This window comes from Macrotis lagotis, chromosome X (genome assembly GCF_037893015.1).
Source record: "Macrotis lagotis isolate mMagLag1 chromosome X, bilby.v1.9.chrom.fasta, whole genome shotgun sequence".
Taxonomy (NCBI): Eukaryota; Metazoa; Chordata; class Mammalia; order Peramelemorphia; family Peramelidae; genus Macrotis; species Macrotis lagotis.
In genome coordinates, this window is record NC_133666.1 from 547,062,559 (window position 1) to 547,079,801 (window position 17,243).

A 17,243-nucleotide genomic window follows, 5' to 3' on the forward strand; every position below is an offset into this window, starting at 1 on the left:
ATGGAAAATTTGAAAAATTTCCAACCATCTGCAAATGCTGCTCAGATTAATTTTAAACTTAAAGGATTACTCACTGAAACATTCAGATGATGTAACAGGATTAACAGAAGGGAGGCATTTTCCTTGCTAGATAGCAAGAGGAACATAAGTTTAGAAAGCAAAATGAAACCAGATACCAAAGGCAACAACAACAATGTTTTGAGAGACCAAAATATTCACAGCTTCAGTCTTCAGTAGTTCACATTTCAACACCAAAGCACATATATAAAGCACAGGAGGAAAAGTTAGAAATATTGCCCTGTATAATAGGTTCTAGTATGTCTGAGATCCCTCCCTCCTTTCCTTCCTCCCTTTCTTCCTCCTTTCCTTCCTTCCTTCCTTCCTTCCTTCCTTCCTTCCTTCCTTCCTTCCTTCCTTCCTTCCTTCCTTCCTTCCTCTCTCCCTCATCAGCTCTGCTATGTTCTCCGAGAAGACACCTAACACAGTTTTCCTGCCCTACCTCTAAAACCCCATTTAATTTAGTTCACAATTCAGTCCCCCAAGGATGAACTAGTGAATTCTTTCAAGTCTCTTAAGCTCCAGCATCTTAGTCACACAAAAGACTACAGAAGGAGGGTTAATGATTCTGCTTCTCCAAGGTTCCAGATTTACTCAGGATTTTGATCTGGGGTCAGTCCAGTGTTAACCACAAGAGAACTCAGCTGACTTATAAGAAGGAGAAGCCGGAAGAACTCTCCTTGGTCTATTTCCTGAATGTAGTTACTATCCACCCAATCAAGAGATCAAGTTAGAAGATCTGAAGCCGCTGGGGGAAGTTGCTGGAGGTAATTCTTGTTTTTTGGCAGATTTTCATCGTGTTGTTCAGCTTGAAAGCTACAATTATTTATAGTCTGGTTTAGAAATAGTTGTATCTATGGACCTTGAAGGTCATCTCGTACAACCTTATCTTGGTATGAATTCCTTCTCTATCAAAGTGGTCAGTTATCCTTCTTTCTTACATATCTCCCAAAATAACCAATCTACCTTTTGTGGAAGAATTACTCCATTTTTCAGTTTTAGGAGAGAGACTGCATAGTATAGTGGATACAAGATTGGTCTTGGAGTCAAGAAGACCTCAGCTAGTTCTTGCCTGTGACCCTTCCTTAAGATAGTTAGATTGATCGGTTGGAGAGAATTTCAGTACCAGGAGTATCCATATGTTTACTCCCACAGGTCCAGACTTCCCTCCCAAATCAGAAAAATCTTCCTTATACTGAGCTGAAACCACAATCTCTTCTCCATCATTTCTAGTTCTGCCCTTTGGTGCCAAGTAGAATAATTCTAATTCTTTTGTCATCAGAAGACCTTAAAATAATTGAAGATAATCATCAAAGTCCTTATTACTATCTCCACCAATACTATTTTTGGGGGTTTTGCTAGGTAATGGGGTTAAGTGAGTTGCCCAAGAGCACACAACTAAGTATTAAGTGTATGAGCTCAAATCTGAACTCAGATCCTCCTGACTCCAGGGCCAGTATTCTATCCTAGTGCCTACTAGCTGCTTCTATCCCCTACCAATTCTATAGCACAAAATCTAAGGGCTTTTTATTCCTGGAACACACACACACACACACACACACACACACACACACACACACATACAAACACACAAAAATATATGTATATATTTGCACAACAAATAATGCCTATGTATGTGTATACATATATACATGCTTACATATATATAAAATATTATATATCATGTATTTATAGGGATATGTCTGTATATCTATATATCTATATCTACATTTATATCCTTATATAATGTAAAGAATTTGGACCAAGATCATGGAGGGTAATAACCTTGTTTACTTACCTTTCATTTTCCAAAAAGCTTATTTAAATGCTATTGTAGGGGTGAGGTGGGATTAATAGTACTAGTCTCTATGCAAATCTTGTGAGAATTTTTTGGGCAGAATCCTTGAAATGTATTAGATGGTAGTCACAAGGAATTTCCTAACTTTAATTTAGATAAATAAATGTTTGGGGTCATGAACTTAAATTCAGCATCAGATATAGGTAGGCAAAAATAATATATTTAGTTTTATTAGTCTGGGGGAACTTTAACTGGTTTCTTTTAACTATATGTGGTAACTTATAGACTCAACTATTACCAAAAGAACTATAAGCCTACCCTGGTCATAGAACGCTTTTCTACTTATAGAACCTTAGTAATTAGAAGCCAAGAACCTTGAAGATGATCCTAAGATCTGAAGTTTAGAAGAAACAGCTAAGCAGCACAGATAATTTGAGTGAATTTGAGACAAATGGAGATGCTCAGCAAAAAGAAGCATAGAGCAAGCGGAGCAATAATATCATTAAGGGACTTTCCAAATCAGAGGTTTCTGTTGTACTATCCATGTGTATGCCCTTCCAACAAAAGTACCTATTTGCTATGCCTATATGCAGTTCACTTATTTTCTTTTGTGGTATATTAACTATAGAAGAGAGTATTCTGTGTAGCCCTGGGTTTGGGGTTGGGGAAAGGAATGGGTTTTTCGTTGCCTTATCAGCTGTACTATTTGATTAAATCATTATGCTTTTAATTAATATGCCCTCTGGCTGCTTGAAAAAAGTAAACATATGGAGAGGTACTCATGAGTTATGGGTTATAGTGAATGATAATCCATAGTGTGCCTTGATTCTGGGATTCATATTTAAAGGGGAAACCTAGCTGCTATATCTAGATTAAACATTTCCAGTCTCTTCAATTATTCTTATTATATAGAGTGGGATGAGAGATAGTATGTAAAGTAAGTATTTGCTTAGGATAGTAGATAAGGGAGGGTGGGACATGAGATCTGTCTTTTTCTTTAAAAAGAAATACTGTAATTCTAGAAAATTCATCTCTCTGACACTTTTACTATCAAATTTTTTGACTAATTGACAACAGTATTCTTCTATTGATGTCACACGTTACTATAATCTCCAAAGAATGAGTTATGAGTCAACCAAAAGACAATGAAAAGGCAAAGACAAAAGAGTATAACATAATATAATACCAAGGAGGACATGTACAGGAAGGAGCAAAAAACATTATAAGGGAGACATGTGGCTGAAATCATTGACTCAAAGATGGAAGGGACCTAAAATATCACCTAATTTAAATTTTACCCACATCATGAATTTAATCACCATCCTGGTCACCCTCTTCTGGAGGTCTCCCAATTTTTTAATGTCCCTCCTGAAATATAACCCAGTACTGAACACAGAACTCTAACTAGAGAACTTTTCTACCTATTTTCAAATAGGTGTAACTAAAAAAAAAAATCCTTTTGTCCTACTCTTGAAGGATTAATTGGTAGATCTAAGAAATATTCTGAATATGCATATGTTTGTATAATATATATGTGTATGTAAATTATACATACATATGTTTATGTAAGATCTATATATATAGGTATAGAAATTATACACACATATACATATATATGTAATATAGAAACAGATTGAACATTTAAACGAAAGTTAAGAGAATCACTATTTCTAGAAAATAATCTAGTTTAAGAAATTGGATTGGGGCTGTGTTTAAACATTGATAGTGATGCCAACTTACATATATTAAAAATGGAAATGAAATTCTGGAAAAAAAACAGTTATAAGAATAAGAATCAGCACACAATTGCCAGTAGCAAATGAGACCCACTGCATTCATTTGTCCAAGTCGTTTATTTGTGAATCACTTCTATGTGCTCAGAATACAGAATATTGAACTAATGACCTAAGAAGACAAAGCATTTTCACATTTACTGCCCTGAAAACATCTGTTTTTAGTTTAATAATGCATAAGAATATTTTGATTTATTGGATTTTATAGAGTTGCTAGGCTTATAAACAGGAAAATCAGGGTTCAAAATCTTACTTCAAAGAATTGTTAACTATAACCCTGGACAAATTTAATCTCTCCCTAAGTTTAGATTTCTTCATCAGTAAAATGGGGGATATCATAGAACCTCATTGTGCTAGTGATAAGTAAAACTATTTTTATATTAATGCTTCTGTGGTGCTATTGATGTGAGTTCTCCTTTCAACAGTGTGGATGACAGATGGTCCAAGCCTTCTCTTTCTATAAGAATCTATTCAGGTCTTCCCATAAAAATCTCTTTGGAGAGACCTTCCCCTAGATTTCAAAATAGGATAAATATCAACAGATAGTAATGGATTCCAATAAAATAAACCCAGTATTGAAGAGAAGAAGGAGGTTGGTTTGGACTTTTGGAAAACTGCAGTGCTTTAAAGGATCTCAGATTTCTTTTGAAATCTTTTGAAAATGCTTATCTTTTCAGAATGTCAATTCTTTGAAAATAGAGTTTTTTCATTCTTTGTATATGCATAGCTAACATGGTGTTAATTTACATAGTAGACACTTAAAAATGCTTTTTGATTAATTGACAACATTATTCTTCTGTAGACGTCACAGAATACTATAATCTTCAAAGAGTGAAACTTATGAGTTACCAAAAAGACAATGAAAAGTGATGGGATGTAACATAATACCAAGGAGGAAATGTACAGGAGGGAGCAAAGATCATAAGAGAGACATATGACTGAAAACTAGGTGTGCCCTTGGGCTATCTGCCTGTTCTATAAAATATTTTCCATAAAACAGCTTTATAAGTTTTCTCATTGTGTTGACTACTAAGATATTGGGCACTGTGGTAGAGTATCCAAAAGAACTTCATTTGTGAATGTTTCCCATAAGGCTATAGAACATACCAAATGCAGTAAGGGAAAATCATAACCAACATTTTCTTGGACCAGCAAATTTAGTCTGTTTAAAAAACAATCAATATTAGTAAATTTATGAGTGATGTTAGCTGCCATTTTTTAAGTCCTAAGAGTCTAAGGAATAGCTTAGCCTAGTATTTGGGCAAAGGTTACTTTTAAAACTTATCTACTTGCAGTGAGTAAGTAGAGCTGTCAGACTGACAAATTTTTACAAGAGACTATAAAGAATTCAGGGATGATGTGAAGCATTAACAATTGCCAGCAGTATACGAGAGGTTAAAAAAAAGTCAGTACTAAGTAATGGCATCTGCATGTCCAACATCCATTCTTCTTGTCTTCATTCTAAGGGACCCTAGACATTTTTGTAGGAAGGAAATTTCTCATGAGAGTAGGGATTCAATAGATTCTTTACTTTCTACCCCAAATCCATCCTTCTCCCAAACCATATTTCAATTGGGTGCACAAGCATGATCCCATTCATTCAGACTGGAAAATGAAGAATCATCTCGAATTCTTCCCTCCCTTCACCCTTCAGGTCCAATTAATTATTGTTTCATTGATTTTTATTTCTACAACATCTCTCATTTGTCCCTTCCCCTTCTAAGTCTGCTACTACTCAAATTCAGATCTTCTTCTTCTTTCCAATTAGTGCTGAAACAGTCAACTAATTGAACTGGCTTCTAGACTCCCTACCAAACACCCCAAGACTTCCCCCAACAGCCCCCCAGACTCCATACAATTGCCAGAATATGTATTTTGTCTTATGTATTATTTATTCCCTCTCTATTGTTCCCCATTTGAATTTGATTCTTCTTTCACAACATGATTAATATGAATCTATGTTTAATATAGCTATACATATATAGTTTCTATAAGATTGTTTTCTGTGAGGGGAGGAGGGAGAAGAGAGAGGGAGGGAGAGAAATGTAAAATTCAAAAACCTTGCAAAAATGATTGTTGAGAACTATCATTGCAGGTAGTTGGAAAAATAAATAAAACATTTATTTAAAAAGAGAATAATCTTCCTAAAAATACCATTTTTCATCTCTTACAGTAACAACAATGGCTCCCCATTGCCACTAATATAAAATATAAACTCCTTAGCTTGGCATTAAAGTCTTTCATAGAATGGCTATAGTCTACCTTCCCAAAATTATTTACCATTCCTTCATGCACTCTACAAGATAGACTCTACTAGTCATTCCCAGAACTAGGTAGTTCATTGTCAGATTCTATGCCATTTCATAATCTATCCTTGACGCCTGGCATGGCCCCCTATTTCACATCTGATTTTAGACTATATGACTTTCTTCAAGGATCATGAATGCTTTGTACTTTTAACGTCTACCATTTGTTTAACACAAAGTAGAGGTTTAAACCAAATAGGCTAACATTGTTTTAAGAAGTGTTTGATTGACTGCATGTAGCATAATTGAAGATTTTTCTATGCTCTTTATTTGTATAATTTTTGGGAAGTAGAGGAACCTACATGAAAGGCTTCAGAGATTTTTTTAAAATAGCACAATGCCAAGCATTATCATTACTTCTCATTCCTAAGAGCTGCTTATGATCTTTGCATAACACTCTCTATATGTTCTAATCACAGATATTTAAGCTAACCAATTCTCAGTCATGAACTTCATGGAAATAGTTTTCAGGGAACCCAGGTCTAATTTATTGCCAGCTTTGAGCACTTCTCATCTTCAGCTCAACAGAAAAGAGAGAATTTTCAAAATGGTGCAAATGTTAGTTCTTTCACATATTCAGGTTAGCTTTCACTGGCTTTGGAGTCGGGGGGGTGGGGGTCTACGTTCAGATCTTGCTCCTGAAGCTTACCATCTGCAGGATCATGAGCAAATCACTTACCCTCCTCCTAAGGTCTCAAATTACTTATCTGTAAAATTAAGGAACTGGTCTCCATGGCTTTTGAAGTTACTCTCGTTCTAGAGCTGTGATCCTTTCTGATCCCTCATCCAATCAGAAGATTCGGTGGCTTCTTCCTTTATAACATGTTTTAAATCTAATCCCTTCCTCTCTTGATTCATGGTCATGGATCCATGTTCAGGTGCTTACTGCCTCACTCCTGAGCTCTATAACAGTCTCCTAAGTAGCCTCCCTGAATTTAATATCTACCACTACTAATGAATCCTCCTTTCCCCTAATGTTTCTAAAACAGCACTTACATTGATTCTCCTCCTCAAAAACCTACAGTAGTTCCCTAATGATTATAGAATAACATCCAAATTCCTTGACTGGATATTGAACTCCCTCAATAGTCTGACTCCATTAGCTTTACCAATCTTGCAATGAAGGTAGCTGGTCAACTCATTGTCCACTGAATATACCTTGTGCAATCTGATGCCCATGAGAAGGTTCATATAACCTCTTCATGGATCACCTACTTCCCCCCAGCCCAGAAATTCTGCAACACCTGATTCACAAAGCCTCCCCCAGTCATTCTAGCCCATGGAGGCTTTCCCAACCACTGAACTTCTCAATAATCTATCATTTGTACCACCCAGTCAGCAATAATCACCCCTGACATGCTATTTTCACATACCTTTTCATGTTTGTATAAGGGTGAGGAGAGTCAATTGACTCAAACTATCAATCACTCACTCCATTTTAACTAACAAGATCCTCTAGCCCCATCCATACCTTTATCAGGTGAAAACATTTCTACTGAATCAATCAAATAAAGGCATTAAACTAATGTAACCCCTATCAGACCTTGTGAGTCTTTTATAAATAGCATGCCAGCTCAGATTCCAGCATTCCAGTGGCTAGCCAGGAGAGAACAGTTGGAGCCAAGTCTCTGAGAGGGAATTTCCTAGGGACAGGGGATGACCAGAAGAAGCATTGTGGGCTCCTCCACTTCACCTTGACCAGAGAAGGAATTTGTGATCCTTTATGGGTTGGAGGATTGGGATTTCTCAAGGAGTCCTGGTGGATATCTCAGAACAGCAGTGACTGGCAGCAGTATTTGCATTGGGAGATGAATATAAATTGAAAAGACTGAAGAAAGTCAGTTTTAGGACTCTACAAAGAACCCATCAGAAAACTACACTATATATCTAAGGGGAAGCATCTTTAGGAAAGCAGTAAAAAGACTTCAGGCATTTCCAACTTACCTTCTTTGACACATGTGCCCTAAACCTGAGATTACTTTTCCTGAACTCTATGTGTATTTGTTGGTATCAACTGTTCTTACTACATCATTTTAATAAATATTTTTTCTTAAAGTTCATTTTTATCTGACTGATGTCACTTGATATTCTTGGAAGGGGGAGGGGAGGGGAGGGGTGGGAATGGGAAGCACACTGGTGAGGTTTTATGAGCTATGGTACTACTGCTAGAAATACCCTCTAAACATGGGACAGCATGGTGGTACAGTGGTCAGAGCACCAGCCCTGGAGTCCCAGCCCATTGCCTCACAAAAACAAACCAAAAAACTCAGCAAAACACAGAAATACCCTTCAAATTATTCAAGGTCCCCTAAAACCCTGAAGGGAGTAACCAGTCTTCCTCTGGTGGGTCAGATAACAATATTACACTGTGTCTAAGGGGGATGCATCACAATGCTAAATAACATCAGAGCAAGCACTACTTGTGCTGTGTTCAGTTCCCTCAATTACAGGTTATGGTAGAATGAGCATTTGATATGGAATTGGGGACCTGAGTTCAAATTCTGACTGAAGTTTATGATTTGTTTGACTTTGGCAGCTAGGTGGTGCCGTGGATAAAGTCCTGGGCTTGAAGTCTGGATGATCCAAGTTCAAATCCAGACTCATTCTCTTGTGAGTGTGTGACCCTGGGCAAGTCACTTATCTTCTATTTGCCTCAGTTTGCTCAACTATAAAATGGGGTTAATAATAGCATCTACCTTACAGGATTTTCGTGAGGATCAAATTATTTAATATTTATAAAGCATCTAGCATACAGTAAGTGCGCTATGAATAAACATTCATTCCCTTCCCTGAGGAAAAGAAAGTAAGTTTAATGAAAGAATGTTGATAATGTTAATAAATTCTTAACACAGTGCCTACATATAGTAGGTACTTAATAGATGTTTGTTGATCCACTGGTTGGTCTGTTTCTGTTCATTAACTTGACTTTATGTTTTTAAACAATATGTGACAAAAAAAAGGTGAGCCCACTATAGATGTCCTAATGGTTTGGGATTCTAATGACCATCTGGCATGTATTTTGGTAGAGCCTTATATTTCTAATTTGTATTAGTTCAACTTTCCTCAAACAAACTGTTTCTGCTCAGAGAAGTACTCTAATCTCTTCACATTAATTCTTCTAGTAGTCATTTTACCTTGAGGCTACTGCTTTTTGGTTGAATATAATAAATATTGAACTTAGAGAGGATGAGTCTGTGATCAGTCCAGCACTCTGTACCACACTTTACCTTAATCACTCTCACATCCTGACTGTCTCTTCTCCTTACAATCACATAGTCTATTGGATGCCAATGTTTGCTGTGAGGATGCATCCAGGAAGTTTTATTATGTTTAGGTAAATGGAAGACAATGTTTGTGATGTAGTAAGTGACCATTGCTGTTGCTGTTTCCAACTCTGTTCCTCTGCCATGTCTAGAAATCTGAGCCTACTCTAGCATTAAAGTCACCAGAATTAAAAATTTGTTCTCTTTTGGTCCATTCATTATAAGGGTCTCTTAATTTTTTATTTGACATCATTAGGGTTCCTCATGGTGGGAGCATAGGCACGATGATGGTGGCTTGGTGTTTTCCTACAAGTGGCAATCTCATTGTCATGAGCCTGTCATTCACTTCTTTGGGTAGGCAGTTAAGCTTGTTGACAGAAAAATGTGTATCCAGCTCCAATCTCAGTAAGTTGGCCTTCATTTGCCAGCCTTGTTTCACTCAGGGCTCCTATTTGTATGTGATAACTACTGAGCAATAAGAACTGTTCATTTTTCAGATCCATAGATCTTGTGTAGTCTATGAGTGTGTATACATTCCATGTTCCCAATCTGGAGTAGAATCATCTTTGAAGAGAGTTTTGTACTTTTTTGTGTTTCAACTGTGGGGTGGAATCCCTGCTTGCTGCAGTAGTCAAGCCAAGATTGGGTAAATGAACAATTTTTAGGGCACCTTTTCTAGCTCCTTCCTCAAACTAGGAGATCCTTCAAAGGGCTACTCAGTCATCTGGGGCTGCCAAATCACACTGCTGCTTCCAGTGAGGAAATGGACCTATGACTTGGCCCTCCTGAGTACAGGATTTTGACTAAAGCTCCCAGAATATCTGCACCTGCTGCTTCATCATTTGCCTCTCACCACAGGACTTTAAGATAGGAATGGTAAAATGGTATAGGTTAATGTCTCTTGATTCATGTGTAAATTGAATTTAAGTGAGGCTGAGTTGCAAGAAGTCATCAGCCTCAATCTCTCTTCCAAAGTCATCACACTCCAGTGGCAAGACAGAATCAAGACAACTGATGATGACTCTAGATGCAGGGGATAATCTTAAGGTCTTGGATGTCTAACCAAGTTCTAAGCACTCCACAGCACCTGCTTTAGCCACTTCATGGCCATTGGAACAAATTGTTCTCATTCACCCAATCCTATCAATGTAAAAACTTCACACGCTTGGGGTGGACACCTCCTCTAATTCGCTAATGGGTTTGAGACCTTTCAATTACCCTCAACTTGATTTAGTCTGTCTGCGAAAATGGCTTACCTGGATATGGCCACTGTGCATGCTATAGCTTGTTGAGTCACAGAGCACATCCCAAAGAGGATGTATGGAGTGGAGCTGAACTCCTTTGGTTTCTTCTGGTATGTCATAGATAATCTAGTTCAGAGCTGAGAGACTTAGAGTGGTATGGGGGGGGGGGGGGTGATGCAATTTTGATTCCATATAGTAGTAGGAGAAAAGGACCATTTTAAATAGGATGGGCCATTGGACCAAGAAGTGCTGCCCAAGTAGACTTTAAAGCAGGGTTGTCCAAACTTTTAACTCATCTGGGTCACATAGACCAAGAAAAATCCCTCAAAGTCTGTATACAGAATGTAATACCCATTCATGAATACAATGCAGCCCATACCCCCAGGCACAACAAATGCAAAGCAGGCAGCTAGAATGGCCTAGAGGGGCTCTGCCCATCACAGGTTGGACACACATGCTTTAAAGGGAGAGACAACTTCTGTTTTCACTCTTTTTTCTTTTCTTGGAATTGTGGTGTACTTTCCATGGGGGATTGATGGAGAGGGTCAGGGAGGTGACAAAAATTCCTCTTCCTATTAGCTGCCATGGCAGCTATTTTCATACGGTAGTGCAAGCATACACTGCCTAGACAAAACTGAGCCTAGGTCGTGGGCTCCTGATATCCTCTTTATGCTTGAGCTTCTTATTCTGAGTATAGATGACTGAAAAGCAGTCTTAAGATGGACATTTTTAGCCTTGAAGGCAACTTCATTCATGACTTCAGGAGGACAGGAACTCCTGGGAGCAGACTGGAAAAAGGAAAATGATTTTTACAAATACACTTAAGAAGATGACAATGAAGAGATGATGAGTACAAATTCTGGATCAGAAGACAAGGATCTTGAGGAAGTTATTCAGAAAATTCCCTTGATAAAGGTAAAATACCAATTCCACAATCTCACTAAGTGCTTTATACCTTAATAATTTTTTTAAGTATCAACATCCTAAGAGACTATAATGGATTATGTGGGTTACTGTATCATGCTATAAATCTTTGTTAAAATATGCTTATGATTTGCATGTAATTAGAAAAATTGATTAAAATATTTTATTAATAGTTTATGTTTTAAGAATTTCTTTAGTGTGGAAGAAATAAATAGCTATCCTATACCTAATCTAATTTGTACATTGAGTACATTTCTTGTACTTGAGTAAATCTTCCTCTGGGGAAAACATGAGCTAAATCTTAGTTTTAGGTGATTTTCTCTAGGATTAAGTGAGATAATATTTGTAAAGCACTTAGCACTGTGTCTGGGACATAGAATAATTTAATAAATACTTGTTTCCTTAACCTCCTCTTGCAGAGAATATAAAAATCTGAATTCTGTCTATGAAGACAGGTTCCCCTGAGACTGAACCTTGCTCTGGTCCTCATGAGCTCAGAGAGGAAAAACCCCCTTAGTGGAAAAAGACAAGTACCCCCAATTTCCTTGGGCTCAACAAGATTTTGTTATGCATTCATTTGTTTTTACTTGATAACCTAGGATTAGTGGAATCACAAAAGTATGCTGGTAAATATTTAACAAATGGTACTATAGAAAAAAAATTATGCATGACTCATCTCAACCTGCATTACTAATATTTTTTCTTTCTTTTTCTAAGGTGTAAATACACTGAAAATTTAATAATTGACTCTGGGGAGATGGTTCAACCTGGCTCTCCCAAATCCCTGCTGGAATGGAAAGTGTGTGGGATTTGAAGTTAGAGAACCTGAGTCTGAATCATGTATCTGCTACTTACTCTATGACCTTGGACAAATTACTTAACCTTTCTACATCTTGGCTTACTCATCTTTAAAATGGAGTTGGGGGTGGGGCAGACAACTTCTGCTGTCAATTCCAACTCTAAGACTATGTTTTTATGCTTCTTCTATATAGTCCTCAAGTCTAGCATAACACTATGTAAATCGTATCACAGATTATGTTCATCTAGTTCAGCCCTCTCATTTTATAGTTGAACAAGTTGAGCATGAAAAGGTAAGCAAGTTGTTAAGGCCATACAGATGGTCAAAAGAACTGTGATATGAAATCAAGTTCTCTGATTACAAATCCAATGCTCTTCTCATTCCAGGAATATTGTTATTAAATAAAAAATAAATGAATAAAACTATGAATTAAGAAATCTCTACATGAGTAATTCTCTGAGAGTTCTGTGGAATTAGTATTTTCCACCACCTAGAGCAGGGGTAGGGAACCTTTTTTCTGCCAAGGGCCTTTTGAGTATTTATAACATCTTTTGCTTGCTGTATTTAATCAAACATTTAATTAATTCACCCCTAAAATACACCAAGATTTGGAGCCATAATATCACCAAACCAAATAACCTATAGGCAGGACTTTCTAGTCCTTGATCTAGGGGAATGGTATCTGAATCTAAATTAAACATAGAGGATCCACACTTGCTAGATAGTCATTGGTAATTTCAAATCATTTGAAAGTAGGGAAGGAATTTGGTGAATTACTGGAGTGGTCCTATCTTTTATTGTCAACAAATCTATAATGAACTAGGGCAGGTTAATGAACCAAAACTTAATTAAGAATTAAGTGTCTGCTATGTGCCAAACACTACATTAGAAATTTAGAAACATTATTACTATTTATTAATTTTACTTATTTTCTGCTGTTTCAGAAACATCCTATTTCTTTCTAGCTGGTGCTATCTAAAAATAAAAGAAATATTTCTGATAGGTTGATTGAATAATTGCTTGCTTCATGGTATGAACTTATCTTTCACTATATATCAATATTTTTCAAAATCATCTTCATTCTTACTAAAAAAATTCTGTTATTTTACTTATCACCTAATATTTAAAATATTATATTCAAAGCTATTCACTCACCAAATGGTTAAACTAAATCTTACTTCCCAAGGAGGATAAAAACGACTTAGATGATTATTTTTTTTAAATCTCCATCATACTCTTTATGATCAATCTCTGAAGTTCTCTGACTGCAGCAATATTAAATACATAGCTGCCTATAATTCTGCATTGTAGAATTCATTTTTGCCTTCAGATACAATGGGAAGAAATCAAATTCTCCTCATATACATGAATGATAAATTGATAATAGTTGACATTTACATAATACTTCTATGGTTACAAAGATCTTTTTGAATTCATTTATTTTGTTCTTCCCAACGACATTGTGAGGTAATATGTGGAAAGGGTTGGGATGAGAAAGTGATAGATCAATCCTCTAATTTCATTGGGAAATGGATTCCTAGTAAGAAAGTTTTCTTTACCAATCCAGGTCCAGACCTAAACATAGAGACGTGATTGGGACATTTAGAGGATAAATGATTAATCCTGTTTCATAGAACCAGTATGAGTCAGAAGGAGGACTTGAACCCAAATGTATTACTCTCTCCTTTGTTCCTCTAAACTATAGACCATGGGACCTTTCCATCTGACTTGCAACTGAAACTTCCTATGTAGGCTGTCTTCCATATAAGAATATGTGGAATATATAAGTAGCTACTGTCTCTGCTTTTCAATTTCTATCACTAGAACTTAGCATGGGATTTTGCCCAGTATAAGAGCTTAATGTACATTTTTTTATTTATACATAAATTTGTTACTGACTCCAAGGCTGGTTGTCTATTATGACATGCTGGCTCAACCATATTATTATTCCCATTTAAATAGGTAAAATTTATGGGGCAGCTAGGTGGTGTAGTGGATAAGGCACCGGCCTTGGAGTCAGGAGTACCTGGGTTCAAATCCGGTCTCAGACACTTAATAATTACCTAGCTGTGTGGCCTTGGGCAAGCCACTTAACCCCATTTGCCTTGCAAAAAACCTAAAAAGCCATATAAATAAACAAACAAACAAATAAATAAATAGGTAAGATTTAGAAGGAAGTGTCTGGATCAAATTCACCCTGCTCAAAGATGGTAGAAGCATCTTCCAGATTCTTCCAGATTCAGTGGTCTTTTCACTACACTGCATTAGCTGGACCTGCTCTATGGTGACTAAAACAAATGGCAATGGAAGCCCTTCCTTAGAGAGGCAGGAGATTTTTGTGGGTACAGAATGTTGCATATTCAGTTCAATGTCATCACTTGATTTTTGAGTTGATTTTCATTGTTGGTATATAACAAAAAGCATCAATAAAATCTTAATTTTAAGAAAAGGGGAAAAAAAGACAATGGAAAAAGAGAACTTTACTTAATACCAGAAAAATTAAAAGTTCTACAGGTTTTCTAATGGATGTAAAGTTTTTTAGAATCCTAAAAATATGGATATCTAAAGAAAATGAAAAATCATTCATTCAAGAAACATTTAGTAAAAGGCACTGTAATTGTTTTTACCTGAAATAAGTCATGGCATAAATCTTTTATGAAGTCACGTGGAAATCTGAGTCTAGTATTTTTAGGTTATTAGTGAAACTATTTCAACTTATTCTGAAGTCCTTCCTTTATCCTTTTCCCTAAATGTGTCTTTGAGAATCTTATATACATCTGGGAATCCAGGAATTTAAACTGCTAAGGAGCAAGGGTTCTGGAAACGCTATCCAGAACAATTTAGGACTTGAATTTTGTGGAATCATTCCTTTTTTAGATACCGAGCTAAGCTGTGAGCCCAATCCAACCCCACTCCCCAACCCCTGAGACCTAGTTGGTATAGGGGGTAATAATATACCTTTGTTTGGGGGAAAACATTTGTATTGAGATATATGCATGTGTTTGTGTAATATATATATATATATATATATATATATATGCATATACATATAGAAATAAAATACTATATATATTTGTTATTGAGATATTTGAAGTAAATATTTCTTTTTAAAAACTGATTCAATATTATTTGATCAAATGTTGAATGGGAGTTACCTGAGAACTGTACAAGACCTTAATTTAGAAAGGCTAAGGTCACCTATTAAATCCCAGGTCATTGCTAGTCATCTAGACTGATCTACTAAAGGACTTTCATGACTCTGGAGGAGAGAATGAGACTGATGACTATGTTGCTCTGCCTCACTTAAATCCAATTCATTGCAAATCTAGACATCACCCTCATGATGTCACAATAAGAACAACAAATTTAACTGAGGTGCTAGGCTAAAATAGTCTGAATCCAGCCAGGTAAGTTCCAGTTAGTGGTAGAGAAAGAAAATTCCCAACCTCATCATGGCACCCCACCATCTGTATTTAGGATTTCAATTGTGTTTATATTTAGAGACTGTTTGTACCACGTATATTCCACATATCAGTATGGTAGAAAGTAGATTCTTTACTTCATTAGGAGATTATTGATTGTTCTTTACAACACAATGCAGGCATTTGATTTTTTTCTAAATCACATTGTAAGCCTTAAAGTTCTATTCAAATGGTAGCTACCGTGTGATTATTATACCTAGCATTTAAAACCTCCTCTAAGCTTTACTCTGAGAAATCATCAGGACTCAAAAGTGAACCTGGATTCTCAAAAATGGTGGTCCAAGAATATAAACTCTCCTTTCTCTTACCAAGCTATAGAGACTTCAGTTGGCCAGAACCAGTAATGACCTGTCTGCCATCCAAGAGAAAGCCTAGCTAAATTTTAAAGTGAAATCTAGCATTTTTATAAAATGATGAGGATACTGAGGCAAAAAGGTTCAATGACTTGCTCAGGATCATACAGCTAGAAAGTGTCTGAAGCTAGATTTGAATTCAGGAGGTGGTATTCTATCCACTGTATCACCTAACTGCCCTTGCCAGTTCACACCTGAGGATTATGTAGCACTCTGAGGTTTTTGTACAACTTTACATTCTACAGTATGATAACCCTGTGAGGTCTGATTTTTTTTGGATCCAATCTATGATTTCATTAGTACAGGGAACTTCCAATGTGGTAACTGGGTCTACTAATGCAGGTTATCACCTGCTCAGGAATTTACAGAGATTAACTCTCAACTTTTCCAGGACTACAGTCAGTATGTATCAGAGCACCCAAGTCTTTCTAACTCTTATACCAACTCTCTGTCCATTATTCCATGCTTCTCTGATCATAGGTTCATAGATTTAAAGCTAGATTAGACTCTAAAGATCATTCAACACAACCCCCTTTATTCTATAAATGAGGAAACTAAAACACGTCAAGGTTAAAGATCTACAGGCCTTAAGTAGCACAGATGAAATCTGAACCCAGGTTCCTTGACACCAGACCCAGTAATTTTCCCACTAACTACTGTGTATAGTAGACAGGATTGGTGCCCACCTGCAGCTAAAAAGAGTGCTTAGGCTATTAAAGGCATAGCAGGTGCTGTCTGCCTTATTTGCTTGCATGTTGTTAAATAAATGTGAAACTGTGGAGAAGTGCTATCCCTGATAACTAGTGCATTTTATCTTTCCAATTTTACTTTCATTAGTGCTAAATGAAGGAAGTTTTTTTACCCTGAACAGAGCCACAACCAAATGTAGTTTGATCAAAAACTGTTCCTTGTAAAATGTTTTTTAAAGCTCTATAGATTTGACCCACAGAACCATCTTTCTTTTTTTTAAATTAAATTTTATTTTTTTCAATGACTAGCATTTATTTTCTTCTTTTGTACATCCTGTCCCCTTGCACTAAGAATGAAAAAGAAAAAGGAAAGCAAAAGCTTTATAGCAAACAGTCATAGCCAAACAAAATAAATTGGCCACATGCAAAAATGTATGTGTCATTATGTCTTGAGCTCACCACCTCTATTAGATAGAAAGTAACCTGTCTTGCTTAATCATTTCATTGAGCCGCCTTTCCAATGAAAGAAGCTGCC

The 17,243-nt window shown here is 36.4% G+C and overlaps 1 protein-coding gene across 1 annotated transcript in view; it reads left to right on the top strand.

The window, feature by feature from the left end:
- The first annotated feature begins 799 nt into the window (after positions 1-799).
- Positions 800-17,243, top strand: part of PDP1 (pyruvate dehydrogenase phosphatase catalytic subunit 1) — a 40,519-nt gene continuing 24,075 nt past the window's right edge. The window contains exon 1 of the mRNA XM_074200196.1: positions 800-824. The gene's annotated coding sequence lies outside the window, so the exon portion shown is untranslated. The remainder of the gene's footprint in view (positions 825-17,243) is intronic.